Raw genomic sequence first — 21,901 nt, 5'->3', positions numbered from 1 at the left:
ATAAAGTCCAAAGACCATAAGGACATGCTTAAGAATCTTTTGGATGAAAATGATAAGTTGAAACTCAGAGCCGAAACTATACAAAAATTTGACTCATTGAGTACCAAATTAATTTCAGAAAATAAAATTGATGTTGAAAATGCATCTGAACTTAATGAGGACGATGACATGAGTGAAATCTCCGTAGAGGATGAGGTTGACTGTTCAGAGTTTAATAGGAGCGAACCTGAAAACCACAAAAACTTGATTTCGGAAAATTCTGTGGAATTCGCTCGTCTGTCCAAAAATAAGTCCCCAATCCTTAAAGAGAAGGCGGTTGTTTACCAAAAGGTAAGAACCACTCCCAATCAGGTTTATAAGGTCACAGGAGTCACCGAACATCAGACAGCTAAACTCACTGCATTGGTGAATGAAGATAATGCAGATGGTTGTGATGAGTTTTTCTGGTCTGCACTGATAGACAACGCAGATGAAACAGTTGGTTTGTCGGAGCGAACATCACGGAAGGCCAAAGGTAGATATGTGGCAGAACCACTAAGTAAACCTACCAACTTTGACATGCCCAGTTCCAGTGGCACAAAAGAGGTTCCGGTGGAATGCGTCTCTTCTACAAGCGAAACCTCTTCCATGGAAAGTGAACCAGTTGTTCAGAAGCCGAAACAAAAGGCAAATATTCATAGACAACCGAAACAGGTGAAAAATCAAAAGCAGTAGAGAAATATGAGATACAAGAAAAATCTCTCAGAGCGAAAGCAATTTTGGCGCTCCAAAAATCCTCACTATACTCACTTTGATAGAAACTCCAAGTCAAAAGGAGAAGAAAATTAGAGTAAAAGAAGCTTCGGTCCATTGGATCAAAAGAACCAGAAGAAGACTTTCAGGCCACAGGAAGAACAAAACCGAAAGGACAGGTTTGGTCTCGAAAGTAACAATAACCGAAAGCCTGGTTTCGGTCCACCAAACGACAATAGACAAAGACTAGAGTTCAGTCCATCAAGCTTTTACAGCAGAAGACCGAGTTTCGACCCAACAATCCACAACAACCGTTGATCCAGTTTCGGTCCATCAACAAACAGCAACCGAAGGTCCAGGTTCGGTCCCTCAAATGGTCACAATCGAAAGGGTCATTTCGAACCTCAAGTCAGGAAAGATTCTCATTCTAACTTCTATTCCTCTAATTCTTCTCGTTCTCATTCTTCTTCTAAGCCTAATTCTCGTCCTACACCAAGCTCACAATCGACGAAGGATTTGAAAGGAAAAAGGAAGATTTCCTCAGCAGATGAAGACCAAAAGCAAGCTAAAGTCCAAACTCCCGAATCTGAATCTAAAATACCTGCATCTAACTCCAATAAAATCAAAGTGTTTACTATTAAGAGGAAAGATGAAACAACATTAATAAAATGAACTTATCTTGTTGATGCTTCTCTTACTATTCCTATTTCTGTAAAAGGCTCACGAGGACCCAAGAAACTTTGGGTTCCTAAATCTGCTTAATTTTTGCAGGTTATAAGTGACGAGCAGTTCGACGGAGAATGGTACATAGACAGTGGCTGCTCACGTCACATGACAGGAAGGAAGGAAGAGCTAAGGGAGTTTCGGTCCCTTCAAAACGGTGGTAACGTCAAGTTTGGTAACAACTCCTGTGGAACGATAAAGGGTTATGGGATGATAACCAATGAAGTCTTTACAATCAGGAAGGTGGCTTATGTAGAGGGATTGCAGCATAACCTCATCAGTGTGTCTCAACTAGTGGGAGGTACAGGTCTCAAAGTCTCGTTCGATGACGAAGGTTCAGAGATAATAGAGAAGAAATCCAACAAAGTTATTCTCAAGTCTGAACGAAAAGGTGAAATGTTCCCTCTGAACCTTAGACCAATCAAAGGGAATCCAGCCATATGTCTTTTGTCCAAAGCCCATTCAGACGAAAGTTGGTTGTGGCACCGAAGGCTCTCACATCTCAACTTCAAAGACATCAACAAGCTAGTCACCGGTAGTCATGTTTGGGGACTTCCACTGCTTAAGTTCGATCGTGAACACTTATGTGCTGCATGTGAAATGGGGAAACAAAGTCGCCAAATTCACCCAACAATCATAAACGCCAAAGTTGTTGAACCACTTGAGTTGCTTCACATCGACTTATGTGGTCCATCGTCAATCGAGAGCATTGGCGGTAACAAGTACATCCTTGTTATTGTTGATGACTTCTCACGATTTACTTGGGTATTCTTTCTAAAGCACAAATCTGAGGCGACTCCCAGACTGAAGATCTTTATCAAGCAAGTCGAAGTGCAACTGAGAAAAGTCGTTCGAAACATCAGGAGCGATAATGGACTGGATTTCAAGAACAAAGAATTTGAAGATTTCATAGCAGAAAAAGGCACCAGTCATAATTTCTCAGCTCCCTATACACCTCAACAAAACGGATTTGTCGAAAGGCGAAACCGATCCCTGTGTGAGGCAGCCCGAACCATGCTGAGTTTTGCTTCCCTTCCTCTATATTTCTGGGCTGACGCCATTGCTGCAACTTGTTTTACTCAAAACAGATCTTATCTCAACAAGCGTTTCTCTCTCACCCCTTATGAGATTATTAACAACAGGAAGTCGAATGTCAAGTTCTTTCACGTGTTCGGTTCAAAGTGCTTCATCTTCAACTCCAAAGAACATCGCAACAAGTTTGATGTCGAAGCTGATGAAGGTATCTTTCTGGGATATTCTCTTACTTCAAAGGCATACAGGGTTTTGAATAAGAATTCTAAAAGAACTGAAGAAACCTATTATGTGACGTTCGATGACAATTATGTTAAGAAGCTGAAGTCTACCGAAGAAGCAATTGGAGAGATTTTCTCTCAAACAGATCAAGTCACAGCATCGATCGCCAATTTCTTTGACCAGTTCATGGATTTGTTTGATGAACCTGAGAAAGCTACTCATTCTGAGGCCACAGCAGCAGATAACAAGATTGATCACCTTAAGAAGATTGTCGAAGATGCAGCCAAAAAAATGGGAGAAGAAGAACCAGTTCGAAACGAACCTCCCCAGAGCGGTACTTCGGTTGAGGGGGAGAATCAATTTTCTTCAAATCAATAGGACTCACATATCCAGGGGAGAATCCAATCTTCGACGCACCCGAAAGTCCTGTAGCACCCGAAAGCCCAGTTGCACCCGAAAGTCCAGTGACAACCGAAAGTCCGGATCAGCCCAAAAGCCCAGTCGAAGAAAGACTTCTTGGTTCACATCCATATGGTTCATCATCTGTTGAGGGGGAGAATTCCGATATGCACTACGACGATGATGTTCAATCAGAGTTAGAAGAAATGGTAAATGCTGAATTGGATCCATCCTATGATCCAAATTATCCTACTCTCACCAAATGGACCAGAGATCATCCTGTATCTCGAATAGTGGGTGATGCATCAGAAAAGGTTCTAACTCGATCACAACTAAAGGCGAAGCAAACTACTTTATTCTCCAAAGTAGAATTCTGCATGTTTAATTGTTTCATCTCCAAAATAGAGCCAAAGACCGTCAATATTGCTCTCGATCATTCTGATTGGGTTCAGGCAATGCAAGACGAACTCAATGAGTTCGAAAGAAATAAGGTCTGGCGACTCATTCCAACACCAAAAGATGCCTCGGTTGTCGGTCTCAAATGGGTGTTCAGAAAAAAATGGACAAGGAGGGAAATGTGACCCGGAATAAGGCTCGGCTAGTGGTGAAAGGATATTGCCAGGAAGAAGGAATCGATTATGAAGAGACATTCGCTCCGGTAGCAAGGCTGGAATCCGTTCGAATATTTCTTGCCTATACTACACACAAAAATTTCGAGGTCTACCAGATGGATGTGAAGTGGGCGTTTCTGAATGGGGAACTTGAAGAAACCGTGTACGTGGAACAACCTCCTGGTTTTGTTAATGAAAAGCATCCTGATCACTGCTACATCTTAGATAAGGTTGTTTATGGTCTCAAACAAGCACCTAGGGCATGGTATGAAACATTAACTAAGTTTTTAAAGATGTCTAAATTCAAACAAGGTTCGGTTGACCCAACCTTCTTTCGTAAAAAGGAAGGTAACCACCTTATGATCGTTGAAATATATGTCAATGATATCATCTTTGGCTCAACGAATCCTAGCCTAACAGCTGAATTCAGAAAGTTGATGGAGACTAAATTTGAAATGAGCTCAATGGGTCCGATTAACTTTTTCCTTGGTTTAAATATTAGACAGGGGCCTGAGGGCATCTTTATCAACCAGGAGGCATATACAAAGACTCTCCTTGCTAAATTCGGCATGATGGGAGACTCCAAGGTCAGAGTCCCTATGACGTTCGGCACCAAGCTCACACCATCTTTGGAAAAACCGGCAATCGACATAACTCTATATCGCCAAATGATTGGTTCCCTGATGTACCTCACAGCTAGCAGGCCAGATATAATATTTTTTTCAGTGTGCTATTGTGCTAGGTTCCAAGCAAATCCTCGTGAACCACACATGTTGGCAGTGAAGAATATATTCTGGTATTTGAAGCTAACTACCTCTCTCGGTCTCTGGTATCCCTCAAACTCAGGTTTCTTCGTTCAAGCCTACTCAGATGCAGACCTAGAAGTATGTGGTCTTGAACGGAAAAGCACTACAGGAGGTTGTCAATTCCTCAACGGGAAGTTGGTGAGCTGGCAATCTAAGAAACAAACATGTGTTTCTCTATCTACAGCCGAAGCAGAGTACATTGCAGCTGCATCCTGCACATCTCAAGTGATTTGGATCCAAAGCCAACTCCGGGATTATGGACTCAATATGAAAAAGATCCCACTATATTGCGACTCAGAAAGTGCAATTAGGATCTTTCATAACCCAGTGCAACATTCCAAGACAAAGCATATAGCACTAAGGTATCACTTTATTAAGGATCATGTGGAAGATGGAAACTTAGAAATTCACTTTGTTCAAACCAATGATCAACTGGCCGACATCTTCACCAAAGCCCTTCCTGAAGCAAGTTTCAATAAAATCCTACAAGGCCTAGGTATGATGGAATTGGAGTTTGTTCCAAAAACGCCTTCTCAAAACTAAAAGTTGGAAGCGAAATGAACCGAATGTTCGGTCTATTTCGGGCTCGGTTCACACGGGAACCGAAATGAACTGAATTCTCGATCTATTTCGGGTTCGGTCCTACTGCATTTGTTTTCACTTATCTCAAAAAGGTGATGTCTTTGGTTGTATACTTTTGTACAATTGTTTTCCAAAATCCAATAATATTTTTTTAAGGAACCGAAATGAACCGAGCGTTCGGTCCATTTCTGGTTCGGTTTGAAATTTGTTTGTTTGGTTTGCTTTATTTTTCTCTTTACAAAAATATCAAAAAAAAATACCAAAAATATTTTCTTTCTTTTTGTCTCTACTTCAGTTTTTGTTAACAGTTTATGAAATATCAATGGGGCAGGTATCATTCTCACACTTTTTACTAGCTAAGTGTCCCTAGAAGCATGCTGTTGCATGTTGTCCACAGCCTCAACTGATTTTGAATAAAGCCTTATTGATTGGGTATATACAAACCTTGTCTTCCCAATTAGGCTGCTACATTTATTCTAATCATGAGCTACCTTACTGTTTTCTCATATGAGTTAAGAGTTTTCTGCTTGGTCACTATTTTTTATAGCAGAGGTACTTTGGTTTCTTTACACCACCTCAAACGTCTTTCTCCATCATATTTCGGTTCATACATGTAACACTTGAGACTCTCAGAAATTACCACTGAGGTTTATGGTTACACAATCTCTGTGTTTGTGATCTTAGCTTCGTGTCACTACGTGCTAAGTGAAACCCTTAATTCAATACCCACTATGCATTGACGGTGAACAATTAAATTTGCTCTAGCTTTCACTCATGAATTAACGAATCCACCCAAGTGGTTGTACCATGAAATCTCTATTTTTCTTTTTGTGTGATTCTTATGAAATTGTTACATACTATAACATTTCTTCCCATAGAATCCAGTTTCATATTTTCTTGAGATTTCACACCAAGCATTTTCAACAAGTCACTAAAATATTGTCTAAACCTACTTGTTCAACAGACCACATTGGTCTCACAAGTACTTCATTCAGTTTCTATCTTATGTTAAGATCTGGAATTCTGAAGTGAAGCGAAAACCACCCCTCTAAGCCTCATTAAAAGATGCCTTTCAACACTTCTTAACAAGTGCTTGATTGTAATTCAACGGGAAACCACACAGACACTTTAAAGTCTCTCTTGACTTTGAAGGAAGAGATTCGTGCCCGGGATCCACTGTTTCGTGTCTATATTGACATCACAATTTCCCACATATATGTTGCTTTATTTCTTCATCATTGACACTCTATGCACAAAAATCTTTTTGATTTTCCAAAAGTCTGATTTGGTTCACTACAAGCTAATTTTATAGCTCCGGTTTTTAATGTTATATTCTCAAAGGGATGGTGTGGTTTATCTACGTGTTTGTTTTTATTTAGTGAAGACAACTCATTTTAAAGATAAGATGATGACTCCGCCGGGAGACTAAAGGTTTCAGGAATTCAAAAAGGTATTTGATAGGAAGACGTGCAAAATGGACACGTTTTTCTCTCTCATGCGTAATCATAGGGGTTGCTAACTGTCACACGTCAATCAACTCAGAAACCGCTTCGCGTTTCAAGAAGATTTGGTGGCGATCTTTCTCTCTCCTCTAGAGACGGTATAAAGGGTTAAACCCTAGGTGTTTTACCTTTTTACTGCACCCAAATTTCTGAGAGCAAGCAAAGATGCTTTTCTTCCTCTGTTCATCTTCTTCTTCAAAGCACTCATCGATGGCGGATTTCTCCTCTGTTCATGAAACCTCCCACATTCTCCCAATCAGACCCCAGCAAAGCTTAGTCATTGATCTCACACCAATTTCCTATGATGCCTTCATGTACCCTATAGTGGAGTGTCTCAAATACTCTCCACTGGTTCTCGCATTGACCAAGGTCGAAACTGTACCTATGGAATGTCTATCCCAGATTTTCTCCACTGCTCACTACGACAAGTCTGTTGATCGCATCTACTTCGACATTCTTGATACCAAAACCTCCATCTCAAAACAACGATTCTGCTTGCTTCTAGGGTTTGAACCTGATGAGTCAAGGGTTAACCCTGATGTGATTTCTATGGGACAATTGTTCTCCATGTTTTACAACATGGGTTACACTGAAATCCTTACCACTGTCACGAAGTTCAAGAAGTCGTGTCTTCCTCCTCAGTGGAATGGCTTTTTCAAGATACTGTTCAAGGGTCTATCAGAGAGGAGTGCAGGTTCTGATGGGGCTAGTCGTCTGTTCATGACAATTCTCTGTGGGTTGTACAATGGTGTCAACCTCGACTATGGCTCAGTTCTATGGCAGTAGTTAATCCAAAGCCTTGCCTCTACTTCTCGCCATTCAGAAATTTCCTATGCCAGGTTCTAGATGCTCCTCACCAAATGGGCAATGGACAAGTATCATGTCCCGATTGTGGCTACTTCTCCACTCTCCTCTATTGGCGTCTTCCACACTACGAAGATCATTGTGACGGATCCTTCCAAGTTCCTATTTGTTGGCTCTATTCCAGAGTCAATATATGCTTGTGTATCAGGGGAGAGCCGCATCATCAAGACTTACAAGGAGTTTCTTCCTTTGGGTCCTAGAGAGTTGACCCCAGAGATGCTTCAGTCCATCAACGATGCTGATAAGCCTGCTCCTAGGGGCAAGAAACCAGAAAAGAGGAAAGACAAGAAAGTGGTCAAAGGGGCGAAAGGCCCTTCTCCTAAAAAGAGAAAATCAATGGAGGCTGCCCAATCACCTCCTCCAAAGAAGAAGAAAACCCAGCCCAGGCGGAAACTCATTCTTGCTTCTTCCTCCAGTGAATCTAAGGATGAGAGTTCATACTCAGAGGAATCGTTTCGAGGCGACTCTCCTCCCTGTTCGCCTTCACATGAGGTACCAGTTACAACCAAACGTGTCTCTCCTCCCCCAATCACTATCTCCATTTCCATTCCCCCCCATAACCTCCACCACTCACATTCCTTCTACTTCTATTCCTGTACCACCTCCCATTTTCTCAGACGCCACAACCACAACAACCACTGGAGTTCGAATCAACGTATCTGATACGGGGGCTCGTACTTCAGCACCCAAACACACACCTGCAACCGAACATACTTCCACACCCGAACCTACTCCCACAACCGAACCTCCACCTTCGCCTTCATCTCCCAATCACTCAGCCGATACCGAGACTTTTCTTAGAGGGGAAGACATGACCTTTGATTCTGTTTACTATAGTCCCTACCAGGTTCAAAGCGATGATGACGATGATGCTCCTGTCACTAAAAAGCACATCAAGGAACTTCATGAGAAAATTGATAGTCTCGTTGCTTCCTCCTCCTCCTCTCGGTCCAATATCTCAGAGGCTGCCATTCAGGGGATGGTTGATTCCTTCACCAAGGCACATGAAGCCACTATCAACTCTGCCTCTGCTGCTATAGATGCTTCCACAAAGGCCTGTGCTGCAGCGACCGAAAAAGTCGAAAAACTATTTCACGATACTAACATTCTATTACAGTCTTTACAGGGGGCAGTTGAATCTAATGCAGTGAAGATTGATTTCGTTGTTGAGAAGCTGGCTACATCATTTGCATCAAAAAGCAACTCTTTGCCGGTCTTCGTCAGACTCTTGAAGCTGACAATAAATCTTTCTAGGCTGTTGTTGAGGAGCGATTGACCAAGCTCCAAGAAGACCTTGCTTCGGAGAACTCTGTGATGGATGCGCTTGCACGCAAAACAACTGCTCTAAAGATCAAGAGTCTTCAGCTTTCCCAATCATAAAAGGAGGTTGCTTCTCTTCAATCTGAGCGTGCGGTCATTTCGAGTTGTGTTTCGGATGTCCACGGAGCCCTCTCCAACATTATTGAAGCACACGACCCGATTCTTAACTACTCAGTGAGGCGAACTCTTGCTGAGAAGCTTGCTCCTGCCCTTGCCCTGCTCAACAAAATTGAGGGGCTTCCTGAGTTCGTGGCCCATCCAAAACAAGGGGGGAAGGAGCTTCAAAGGGAAAAAATCAATCTCAACCGCCTCCTACTTCTACATCAGCTTCAACTAAAGCAACCGAACCTCCAACAACTGGTCATGCTTTAGGTTCGGGTGCTCAAGATAAAGGGAAAAAGGCTCTGGATGACAGTGATGGCGATGATGACAAAGAAACCATTGTTGATCTCTTGAAGAAACAGGCAAGGGATAAGGATCCATACATGAGTGCTCGGATCGCTAGAGAGGCAGAAGCAAACGAAAGGAAGATGAAGGAGGCTCATGATCTCCTTGAAAGTCAAAAAACCCTATTCCCTCCATGGACTCTCGAGAAGCTTATCAAGAAGCTATCAAGACCCCCAACATCCTCTGGCTTGAACCTGTTATCTCCTTGGACAGGGTTAATTATGTCGATTCTCAGTTCGACATGCCCTTGACCCGAAAGGCCTTTATATTTCATGCATTTTCTCACGTTGCTGAAGTCCCTCATCCTCACCCGAAGGTCGATAAGGAGCTTATTGACTTCTATATGAGGTCTGCTCAGCCTCAGTATCAGACGTGGAGTGCACAGAAGATCGTCAACGTTCGGGTCCTCAAACCCTTTCGGGAGGGTAACTTCACTAATGTTCGGTTCAAAGTCTTGAGGGGGTCAGCTAAGGCCGAACATGCCATTTCTCTTGCTGATCTTCCTAACCTGAATCCACACGATTGGATCATCCTGCATAACATCCTCCTCACCAATGAAGCTGAATATGGGCCAATCATAGATCATTTCAAAAGGATGTTGGTTTGTTACATCATGGAGGTTGCTAAGATGGATTAGGAAATTTCCAGTATATTCAAGAAGAAGCCCACCATCTCCCCAGTTGGTTCTGCAAGTGATTTGAATAAAATGCAGATGGGGAGGATCGATCCAAAGCGAAACTCAGTCATGTTCACCAGGGATGAAGGCCAAAAATGTATGTTCGCCTTGGCTGACAAGCATCTGTATACCACTTCATGTTTGAAGCATGTTCTGGGGATCATTAATCGGTGCAAGCAGAATTCTGAAGATGACAAAAAGTATTTCAATGATATGATCCAGTGGTACATTCGTTTCAGATAAACCATTCTTGCCATCATTCCTCGTCTGTTCGATACCACGAAGAAAGTTCCTGCAGCAGGATCCAACAAGCCAAAGTAGGGTCTCGCTCCAATTGACGCAAAGGGGGAGATTGTAGGGCCCATTATGTGTTGTGTCTTGGGCTCGGTCCATAGTCCAATTTTGTATCCGGATTGGGCCTGTCCATCCGTGATTTATTTATTAGGGTTTAGTATTTATAGATGCTTGCATGCATCTTTGTATGTAAGATTTAGGAGTCGATCATTGATAGATAATACCTTTATCGTTTGTAAGCCTAAAAAGCCTCTATAGTGGAAGTTCTTTATTGAGCTCTGCTGAGGCGTGAATCTATTGAATCATTCAACTTATTTTGATTCATTCTCGTGTTTGATATTTCTGTTTGCATTATTCTGATTAACCTGTATAAGATCTAAATGATCAAAGAGTTTTTCAACTCATCACCCTCAGATGCTCCGGAAATGAACACATGTAGAAGCATCCCTCGATATCATAAATCCATCTCATCGCAGCGATCGGATCCTACGTCCCATCAAACTCTGGTGGCTTCATGTTGCTGAACTCTTGAAACAACAACGAGTCACCTCCCTGAGGCCTGGCAGTCGCCACAGCTGCAGTAGCTGCAACATCCGCAACCTCAGCCACCGCTGCATACCGCTCATCAAAAGTCTCAATCAATGTGGTCTTGATAGACCCAAACATCTCCAGAATCTCGGCTCGGATGGCAGCAGCCACCTCCTCATGAATCAACCTGCAGATCTCCTCCTCACTAACACCAATGCTCTCAGGTGTGTGGTGTGTCCCAACCATGATGTCTCTCTGAAATACAACATAAAATATCTGAGATCCACTCGAGCATACTTGCACTCGATAACACAACCCTACTTGTTCCCTAGTACCCTAAGGATTCTTACTTGGACTGCGCACCGCTACGGTGTCTTCGGTAGTATGGGCCCTTATACTACCTTCCACACCGCATCAGTATTCATCCCAAGTCCTCCTCCTTGTATCCCAGATCACAAGCACTCTACATCTCGCTAGCATAGGCTACCCTTCGGTAGACCTCTCATAAATTCCTCACCGCTACCTACTCACTCTCAAGCATCAAATAGCAGCAGAAATCTTCATAGGCTAAGGCATCACAAATCAGGCCACTCTAGTCCTAATATGAATACCTAGCCTACTCTAGCATGCATATCATATCATAACATATCTTATTACACAAAATGTAAGGGTATTTTTGGAAATCACCGTGTAACGATGTGAAAATTTAAAACAATTTTTCACTTTTAAAATGCATACTCTTCATAACATATTTTATAAAAATCTCTTTTATTTAATTACAAAGCACAACTCCAATATTAATCCAGGATCCTCTTAACTCTTTCTCTGGTGTGTACAACCAAGTCGGTGCCGTCCCGCGATCTAGAAAAGAAAACGTGAAACACATAACACATAACACGGTAAGCACGAAGCTTAGTGAGTTCCCCAAAATACTACATACAACACATATTAGCCACTCGAGGCTATAACTCTGTATGACCCTCTGGTCAATGTGTCTCAGTGGGACCGTCCAGTCTTATATCTCTGTGGACCCTCTGGTCCTAACTCTATATACTCTGAATCATACATACCGCAAATCACATAGAAATCACATCATACAAAAGTATACAAGACACTCTATCACATTACTCTAATTACCACTCTTTGGTAGAGTATAGTGAGAAGACTCACCTCGGACGAAGAACAACTCCTATAAACACTACTGCCACGCATCGGCCTCTAACACTGTGCAAACCCACAACTATCTCGACTATGAGCTAAGTCCAGCCTCTCACTATTTGGGTCTAAAGATAGACCACCTGTCAGCCTATTAATGCCCTGAACCAATTGGGGCCACCAAGGCCCAACAATAAATGGGCCCTCACACGGCCCAAAACCCCAAACTAAAAGGCAAGCCCAACCCAAGGGCCCAAATTGCATACATATGATTCTCTGATCCAAGTCTCTATTGCGTGAAGCCCGAACCCCAGGCCCAACACTCAAGGCCCAACACATCACTTAGCCCAAAAGCCCACAGAAGGGTTACACGGGGCGTACCTCCTTTAGTACGCTTAGCGTACTCAAGCATGCACAAATCTGATCGAGGACCTCAGCCCAGTATGCGGGGCGTACTAGAATTCAAAAATTGGCTATTGATCGCTCATACCATTGTACAAAATAATCATGGTACTCGAACCATGAAACCACGTCTCGATCTGCTACAAATCATGGTACTCGAACCATGAAATCACGTCTCGATCTGCTACCAATCATGGTACTCGAACCATGAAATCACCTCTCGATCTGCTACCAATCATGGTACTCGGTCCATGACATCACCTCTCGATCTGCTACTTATGACCTCTGGATACTCCTTGAATCGAGTATGGGTCCTCTACTTTCAGTAGTACGGGCCCATACTACCTGCCACATCTACCCATACTCTCTACACGGACCATCCCAGATTCCCTAAGTAGCTGCTCAACCTTCTCATCACCAATCTCAACATGCGTGCTCGCTCCCCAGCAAAATGGTCTACTCTGTCAGCATACTTATTTGACTAAGGTCACTTCCTAGGCTCTTCCTAAGTTCTCACACTTCTCCACCATCAGCTGCTGAGAAACTCCTTATGATGCCAGTCATCTACCTCCTGAATATCATCACATTCACTTGGTAGCTGACTCCCATCATCGTGAGTTCCACAAAGCACGAAGCAAGCAGCATTCAGGCGTCGAATAAACACATATAACTCGCCCTAGGTGATAACTCCACTAGCTCTAATCATACTCAAAATATATCACCGAACTCTGCAACTCTACCCCCCCCCCCCCCCGGTGGGTATCTAGCTAATCTCTCGGTAGGCTTCACAATGCTCATCTAGGTATCTCACCTAGATTACTCCTCTACTCAAATCCCTCTATAGATAGGATTCCTGCTGGATACTCTTACTCAACACGTACTCGAAAGTGCATCACAGATAACAACAACTCCTAGGCTAAGGCATCACAAATCAGGCCACTCTAGTCCGAAAATATGAAATACTTAGCCTATCTCTAGCATGCATAATATCTCATAACATATTTCATAACACAAATGTAATGGTATTTTGGGAAATCACTGTTCGGGCTCTAGCTGATTGTACACACTGCTCCTTCAGCTTTCTCTTAGAAACTCTTACTCATTTTAGAAAAATCATTTATTTTTAAAATTTTCCTCATTTCCTCAGTTTAAGTCCAGATATGCCCGAAGGTACATCCGAATCCCTCAAACCAAGGCTCTGATACCAACTTGTAACGACGTGAAAATTTAAAATAATTTTTCATATTTAAAATGCATACTCCTCATAACATATCTTATAAAAATATCTTTTATTTAATTACAAAGCACAACTCCAATATTAATCCAGGATCCTCTTAACTCTTTCTCTGGTGTGTACAATCAAGCTGGTGCCGTCCCGCGATCCAGACAAAAAAACCTGAAACACATAACACAATAAGCATGAAGCTTAGTGAGTTCCCCAAAATACCACATACAACACATATTAGCCACTCAAGGCTATAACTTTGTATGACCTTCTGGTCAATATGTCACAGTGGGACCCTCCAGTCCCATATCTCTGTGGACCCTCTGGTCCTAACTCTGTGGACCTTTTGGTCCTAACTCTGTATATTCTGAATCATACATAGCACAAATCACACAGAAATCACATCATACAAAAGCATACAAGATACTCTGTCACATTACTCTAATTACAACTCTTTGGTAAAGTACAGTGAGAAGACTCACCTCGGACGAAGAACAGCTCCTATAAACACTGCTGCCACACACTGGCCTCTAACTCTGTGCCAAGCCCACTATTATCTTAATTAGGAGCTAAGTCCAACCTCTCACTATTTGGGTCTAAAGATAGACCACCTGTCAGCCCATTAATGCCCTGAACCCATTGGGGCCACCAAGGCCCAATAATAAATGGGCCCTCACACGGCCCAAAACCCCAAACTAAAAGGCAAGCCCAACCCAAGGGCCCAAAGTTCATACATATGATTCTCTTATCCAAGGCTCTATTGTGTGAAGCCCGAAACCTAGGCCCAACGCTCAAGGCCGAACACATCACTTAGCCCAAAATCCCATAGAGGGGTTACACGGGGCGTATCTCCTTTAGTACGCTCAACGTACTCAAGCATGCACAAATCTGATCGAGGACCTCAGCCCATAATGCGGGGCGTACTAGAATTACGCTGGGCGTACTCCCAGTTTTGCTTAAATTAATTTCTGGGTCTTAACCCGTTAAGACCTTAACTCATCCCTTGGATCTGGACTTCCTGACATCTCCTACTCCATAAAGCTAACGACTTTAAGCCTTTGCGTGGCTGAAGAAGTCACAAGCACACAAAACACTTATTCTCTTTACCCATTAAGCTCTTATCTCATGCATAACTTGGTTCCAACACCCAGCGTCTTTTAGAACACTGCTCATAATAATTACTTTTAATAGAATAACCGAAGTCTATACTCCATAATCTTTAGTTTAGACCTTCTAGTTTAGTTGCCATTAGGATTAAATCTACTTTAGTTTTTACCTTTTAGAGTTCCTTATTACATTACAATATTACATTGGGGATTAAATCTACTTCTATTATGGGTATAGTTTTTTTCGATGTAGATAAGCTCAAAAGGGGAGGGTCTTAGTCTCTGGAGTTCAGGATCTCATCAAGTCTCCACCTTTTTGGGACAAAACCCTAAAATACCCCATTAACATACTTAAAACAAAGGAGAGGTAAAGTTTGAAGCTTTATACCTTAAAAAGAAGCTCCCATCTAAGATATGCTCAGATCTAGAAGCTTGGACTCCAACTCCTTCTTCTTCAACGCTTCCACTTCTCCTTAAGAGCACACAAAACTCTCAAAAGCTCTTAAATACACATACAAGCTCCAAGAATGAAGGACTAGGGTTTTGGAGGGTTTTCTTTCTAAAAAAGGTGGCCAGGAATGAGGCCATCTTATTCTTTATATAGGGTCACTTAAAATACTAGGGTTTTCCTTCTGTGCCTAGTACGCCTAGCGTACCATCTGGTACGCCCAGCGTACTAGGTGGCTCTTGCTTAAGGAACACGCACATTTGTATGCTAAGCGTACGCATACGTACGCCCAGCGTACTTCGCTGCCACACTTCTCCACTTTAGGGACTCATCTTGCCAAATCTTCAAACTTCCATAGCTTCATGGATATAACTCTGATTCCAAATATCCTCATACCTACGGGAAGGTGATGAGATGACTTACAATTCCAGCAACTCGCCACAACCTGAGACTTCCTCATGCCCGACTCGTGGCCCACGAACCCTAATCATGGAAAATCTGAATCAGGATGTTACACACCGTTCGGGCGCTGGCTTATCGTGCACACTGCTCTTTTCTGCCTTTCTCAAAATCTTTTACTCTCTTAGAAAAATTGTTTATTTTATTAAAAACTTTCTCAAATCCTCAGTTTGAGTTCAGATACATCCGAAATTGCACCCGAATCCCTCAAACCAAGGCTCTGATACCACCTTGTAACAACGTAAATTTTCAAAACAATTTTTCATTTTTTAATCATATTTTCAATCATCAAAACAATATCAAACAACTGTATCCAATGTCATTATAACAAACAAATCCCAGAATCTCTAAAGATCTCAAATACATAAATCTTCTCAGTGTGTACGGATCATGTCGGCGCCTTCCCACGGTCCTCGCTAGTACCTAAAACACACAACACAACAACTGTAAGCATAAATGCTTAGTGAGTCTCCAAAATACCACATACAACACATACGCCTTTCCAATCCATAACTTTGTGGGACCTTCCGGTCCAAGTGTCTCAGGGGACTTCCGTCCCGAATCCCGGTAGACCTTCCGGTCCTACCCGTATCGACCTTCCGGTCTGTAACCTCCTGACCTTCTGGTCCACGTCCTCTTGACCTTCCGGTCCATATCATCTTGACCTTCCGGTCCTTATCATACATAACATACATAACGCTTACATATCACATATCAGCATATAGCACATACATCTCATAGCATATAAGACCTTCCGATCACACATAGGTACCCTTCCAGGTATAGTATAGTGAGAAGACTCACCTTGGGTATCTTGGATAATCTCTCACATGAGAACACTGATCTAGCCTCCGCATAATCACATAAATAATACTTAATAAATAATGGCTCTCAAAGGCCAGATTAAACCCATTCCTACAATCCCACAGAAGGGTAAAAGACCTTTTTACCCCTTCCTGACCCAAAAGTCCAAATGTTAACCAAAACCCTAAAAGTCAACAAAAGTCAAACCTTTGGGTTACGCTGTGCATACCAAATTTGTACGCTGGGCGTACCCGGCGACTTCACAGAATCGGAGAACACGACCCTTATGCTACGTGTACTGGGATTACGCCCCGCGTAACTCCCAGTTTCAGACTCCTTTTGATTTTGGGTCTTAAACGGTTAAGACACACGTCCAACTTTCATATCTGATTGTCCTTAAGCCTCTTAATCCATAAAGTCGGTGACTTTAAGCCTTTGCATGGCTGTAAAAGTCACCAACACCCATATCATTCCATTTCCAACACATAAAAGCCCATAACTCAAGCATGGCTCCATAATAACGACCAAGTTGGGATTTTTATGGATCTACAACACATATATCACTGAAATGGGACAAATCTAGGTCCATGGAGTCCCTTATGCTCATAAAGTCTCCACCTTTGGGACTTTAACCCTAGAAATGGACCATGCGACACCAAACCAAAATAAAGAGGAAAGTTCTGAGCTTTTTACCTCTAAATGAAGCTCCTCCCTCTGAAGAACTCAGATCCAAACTTGAACCTCAAACCCTAGCCTCCACAAGCTCCTCTCCTTCTTCTTCATTAACACACAAAGGCACTTTTAGCTCAAAACACTCACACACCAGCTTTAGGAAGAAGGAAATTCTCTCTTAGGGTTTCACTCTCTGAAATGGTGGATGAGGATAAGGCCTTAGCATTCCTTTTATAGTGCACAAGCCACAATTTAGGGTTTGCATCTGGGCCTTCTACGCCCAGCGTAGCCCTGGGTACGCCCAACGTACCAAGGCGAGTCCGTGTCCAACTTAAGCACATGAGTACGCGCAGCGTACTCTCCAGTACGCCCATCGTACTCATTTGCAACATTTTCCACTCAAGGGCTAATTTTGATAACTTGACAAAACATAAGGGTTAAATAGTTGTACCTAAATTTCGGGATGTTACAAGTGCATACCCACAATCACACAGACTCCCCCATGGGAATCAAATTTAAATCGATCAGAAAGGATACCCCGAAGATCTCTAGAATGAAACATTGATAAACCGAAGAAGCAAAAACCCTGTGTTCGTTGGCGATAGAAACTCGCAACGGACACTCCAACTCCCCCATGGGCAGAGGAAACTCCCTACTAAAAGACCGAGAAACAAAAGACCGACTCACCCCCGAGTCAAAAAATACTAAAGCAGGAAAGGAGTTCACTAGAAATGTACCTACAAAAGGTACAAAAAAGTGAAAATAAAATCGACATAATCAATAAGATAAAGGATAGAAACACACCAGCCATGACATCAGGAGTGGATCTGGCCTTTTCGGCAGTGATCTGAAAAGCGTGACTCTAAGCCTTTAGGGGCTCCGCCTTCACCTGGCTTGCATTTGCAATCCTCAATAGGGCTGCTGCGGGGGCCTGCACTGGCTTAGCGACGAGCAATGAATAGTTTACCTTCACATGGAAAACTTGATCACAATGATATAAAATCCTCGCACTCTGAACTGGGGCTGGATGGCAACAACCCTCGCATAGTGTCCCTTCTTGCCTCACTTGTGGCATACCCCTCCTGATCTAAAAGCCCCTTCATGAACCTCTCCGCACTTCCCACAAGTGAGACCTCGCTAACCTCCATACCTAGAATCAGCGGCCTTGAACCGATTTGGCGTCGGCTGCGACTGTATCGGGCCTGCCTCTTCTCTTTCAACTGAAGCTCTATCTCAAGCTCATGCCGCCTAACGACCTCCTATAACTCCAACAAATTATCACATGCTGGGTAGAAACAAACTACTGAATATCCGTCTTGATCATGCTTAAATAAAAGGCTATATTAGCCTGTTCCAAAGCAAACTCAGGGCAAAACATGGCCCTCTAGGTAAACAAACGGTTGATCTCCATCACCGACTTCGATCTCTGCCTCAAATCCAAAAACTCCTGAGCCAACCTCTCACACTCAACTTGAGGTATGTAGCGAGTACGAAACATCTCTCTAAACTGATTCCAAGATACCATAGCCCTCTGCTCACCAGAGTACAATCCTGTAGCAAGTCTCCACCAATCTTTCGCTCCGGATCTCAGAAGGTTCAGAGCGCACTTGACCTTCTGGTCACCAGGGAATGAACAAGTGAAGAAACAACCCTCCGCAACAGATAGCCACCTCATGGCTATGACCGGATCCTGGACTCCATCAAAAGTCGAGGTCATCGTATTATTGAAGTCCCGATACTGAAAAACCCGTCCTGTCGCAAAACTTGCATCTAACATGGCTATGGAGGTTGTAGCTGCAGCCGTCTCAGCAATGGCTACGTAGCGATCGTCAAATAACTCCATCATGGGGTTCTTGATACACCCAACACAACTCCAGTATGTAATCCAGAATGATGGCCACAACCTCCTCATGGAGGATCTCCCTGATACTAGCTTCCAACTCATTTGACCCAGCCTGCCTATCGACTTTCGATCCTGATCTGGATCCAATCTCAACTCACCTTGTCGTCACCATACTGAAAATATACCAGGAAGATATCAGATAACCCACATAAATAATGGGGAACCAACTCCCAACAAAGCCCTAGGGGTTGTGACTTCCTTGCTACACGTGCGGGTCTTGTGCTTCCAGTAGTACGAGCACATACTACCTTCCACACCTACCTGTATTTGTCTCAAGGATAACCACCTTGCTCTAAAAATTCTCAAAAGCATAGACGAACACTCAGTCGTCACTCCCTATAGGAAAGGCTATACATCGCACAACTGGCCGAATGACCTCTCATGTCTCATCCATGAAACTTCCACCAACCCTGCATCATTCGCGTATGCTAGAAATACATAACGCTGGACCCTATAGACATTCAAATATCTTATCCTACCCTAAGCCCTTCATAAAACAAGAACATGAAATAAGGCCAAACCAAACATTGTTAGGCTATAAGATCTTAGTTATATATAACAATGATGCATACACTAAGAAACTACAGCAATGATGTCAATTTCATAAAAGAAAGGCCCTAGGCTATCAGGCATCATATAATCAGGCACTTCTATCATGCAATTCCTGAAGATCCCAAGTCAATCACTAGCATGTTGTTCTTGCATATCACAATAACAATATGGTATTTTGGGGTCTACTTACTGGCTCCGGCTGATCGTACACGTCGCATCCTCCTTAAGTATTTTGAAAACCATTTGAAAATCGTTTTGAAAAACTTATCCTTAGTTTAAGATTGGATTCACATGAGTGTTCCTCCAATTCACTCAAACCAAGGATTTGATACCAACTTGTAACATCGATAAAATTTTAAAGCTTTTACATAAATACAAAAATCATCATTGTTTACAAAACGAGTTCAACATTAAAGAAATCCCAAAATCATGAAACAAAAACATGATGAGATGCATGATCATGCATTCATCTTCCCGCGTTCCTCAGAAGTACCTGAAACATAATCCAAAATTGTTAGCCCAAATCTTAGTGAGTTTGCCCCAAAATACCAATACAATACAAAAACCAGAATAATATCACAAACAACATGCACTCAGAGCCTTCAGTCTGAATGGAATGCCCTACCGGCCTACAAACTATCTGGTACGCTAAAAAAACCTACAACATGAATGGTACGCCACATCAAGCCTTCAGCCTATCTGGGACATTCTCCAGGCCTTTGGCCTGACTGGTACTCCCCATTGGCCTTCAGTCTATCTGGGACGCCCTATGTCTGTTGGCCTTCAGCACAAAGCAGGTCCGCCTCAACCCAACCACACAAAACATGTCAACATATACATAACAATTAAACACATAACCAGTTAATAGACAAACAGGCAAATCTTACAGATCACTAAGCATAACATCATCCTAATACTAGGACACAGATCTAACATATCACTATAAGACTCAATCATGCAACAATCAGGATAACAATCCAAAAGGGTCGACTTTGGTGCCTTCGACCCAACAAGTAGAGTAAGGAAAACTCACCTCGTAAGAAATGTTGAACTGGTAGAATCCAACTTCAAAACTCAGCTCCAAACTCAAATGCCTACAACCACCATGTGACCATTTCCATCAAAACTCCGAAATACCCAAAATGGCCTCAACAGACAAACTTGGTCAACCATGGTCAAACTCTAAGTCAACAATCAAGGTCAACAGTCCATGTTGACCAAACTCGTCGAGTTCCTTTAGTATCCAGAAAATCCTGAAAACCCCAGCCAACTCATCGAGTTGGCTGGAAAACTCGTCGAGTTTTACCCTCATACTCATTTAGTCCTTTTTCATCAAGTCATAAGTTTCAAGATGTAGACCAAGCACCCAAGGGCTAGAAAGTCACGTAAAGTTGCCAACTTTACATTCATGCATGCCCTAAAGAGGCTCTAACTCTTTCGGAAGGCTTAATAAGGGATCTTAAGCATGAAAGAGGCCCATAACTCAATAAATATTGCAACTTTAAGCCAAAATAGGCCACCAAACGTCCATATCTAAAGTGATAACTCCATGAGATGTTTAACCCCATGAACAATCTAAAAATGAGTCAAATATGACAATAAACTTCTAAGGAAGTGATCTAAACAAATAGATTAGCAAGTTTTCGACTTTTTACCTCAAAATAGTACTTAAACTTAAGGAGATTCTAGATCTATAGCTTTACCTTCAAACTAGGAACCACGAACTTCAATCTCTTTCAAAAATGAGACCAAAAGAAGCCACTTTTAAGATCCCACACTCAACTTGGGGTAAGATGCACAAATTCTAGGGTTTCTAGACAGAGGAGGTGATTATGGATGCCATCAATGGGACTTAAGACCTTTAAATAAGGTGCAACACCCTAAAAATTAGGCTTTCTTATTCAGCCACCAACTTGTCGAGCTTTCCAAAAATATGCACGACCCAAAAGTCTTCAACCGGTCGAGTTAATGTCATCGACTCGATGAGTTCCAAGGGGAATTTTCCTTTTGAGGAATAAATCTCATAACTGGAAGTCAGGATGTCACACCTAACATAAATTTCGCCCCAAAGTCTCAAATATTGTCTGCTTCTCAGAGCCCCAGCGGAAATCTACGTCTTTCCTCTTTTGACGTGTGAGTGTGAGGGTATAGTAATCTTGGAGAAGTCATGAATAAATCTCTAATAATACCCTACTAATCTAAATAAACTCCTGATCTCCGATGGAGAATTTGAAACCTCCCAATGCACCGTAGCCTCAATCTTGGCTGGATCGACAAAGATCCCATTTTGGTTAGTAAGGTGTACCAAGAACTGGACCTCTTGTAACCAAAAATCACACTTCAAGAACTTGGTGTATAGTCGTTCCCACCTTAAAAATCCTAGAAGCTCTCAAAGGTGATCCTCATGCTGCTCTCTAGTTTTGGAATAGAACAGGAT

This window comes from Lactuca sativa, chromosome 4, assembly GCF_002870075.4.
Source record: "Lactuca sativa cultivar Salinas chromosome 4, Lsat_Salinas_v11, whole genome shotgun sequence".
Taxonomy (NCBI): Eukaryota; Viridiplantae; Streptophyta; class Magnoliopsida; order Asterales; family Asteraceae; genus Lactuca; species Lactuca sativa.
The sequence above is the reverse complement of the archived record's forward strand: the minus strand, read 5'-3'. Positions refer to the sequence as shown.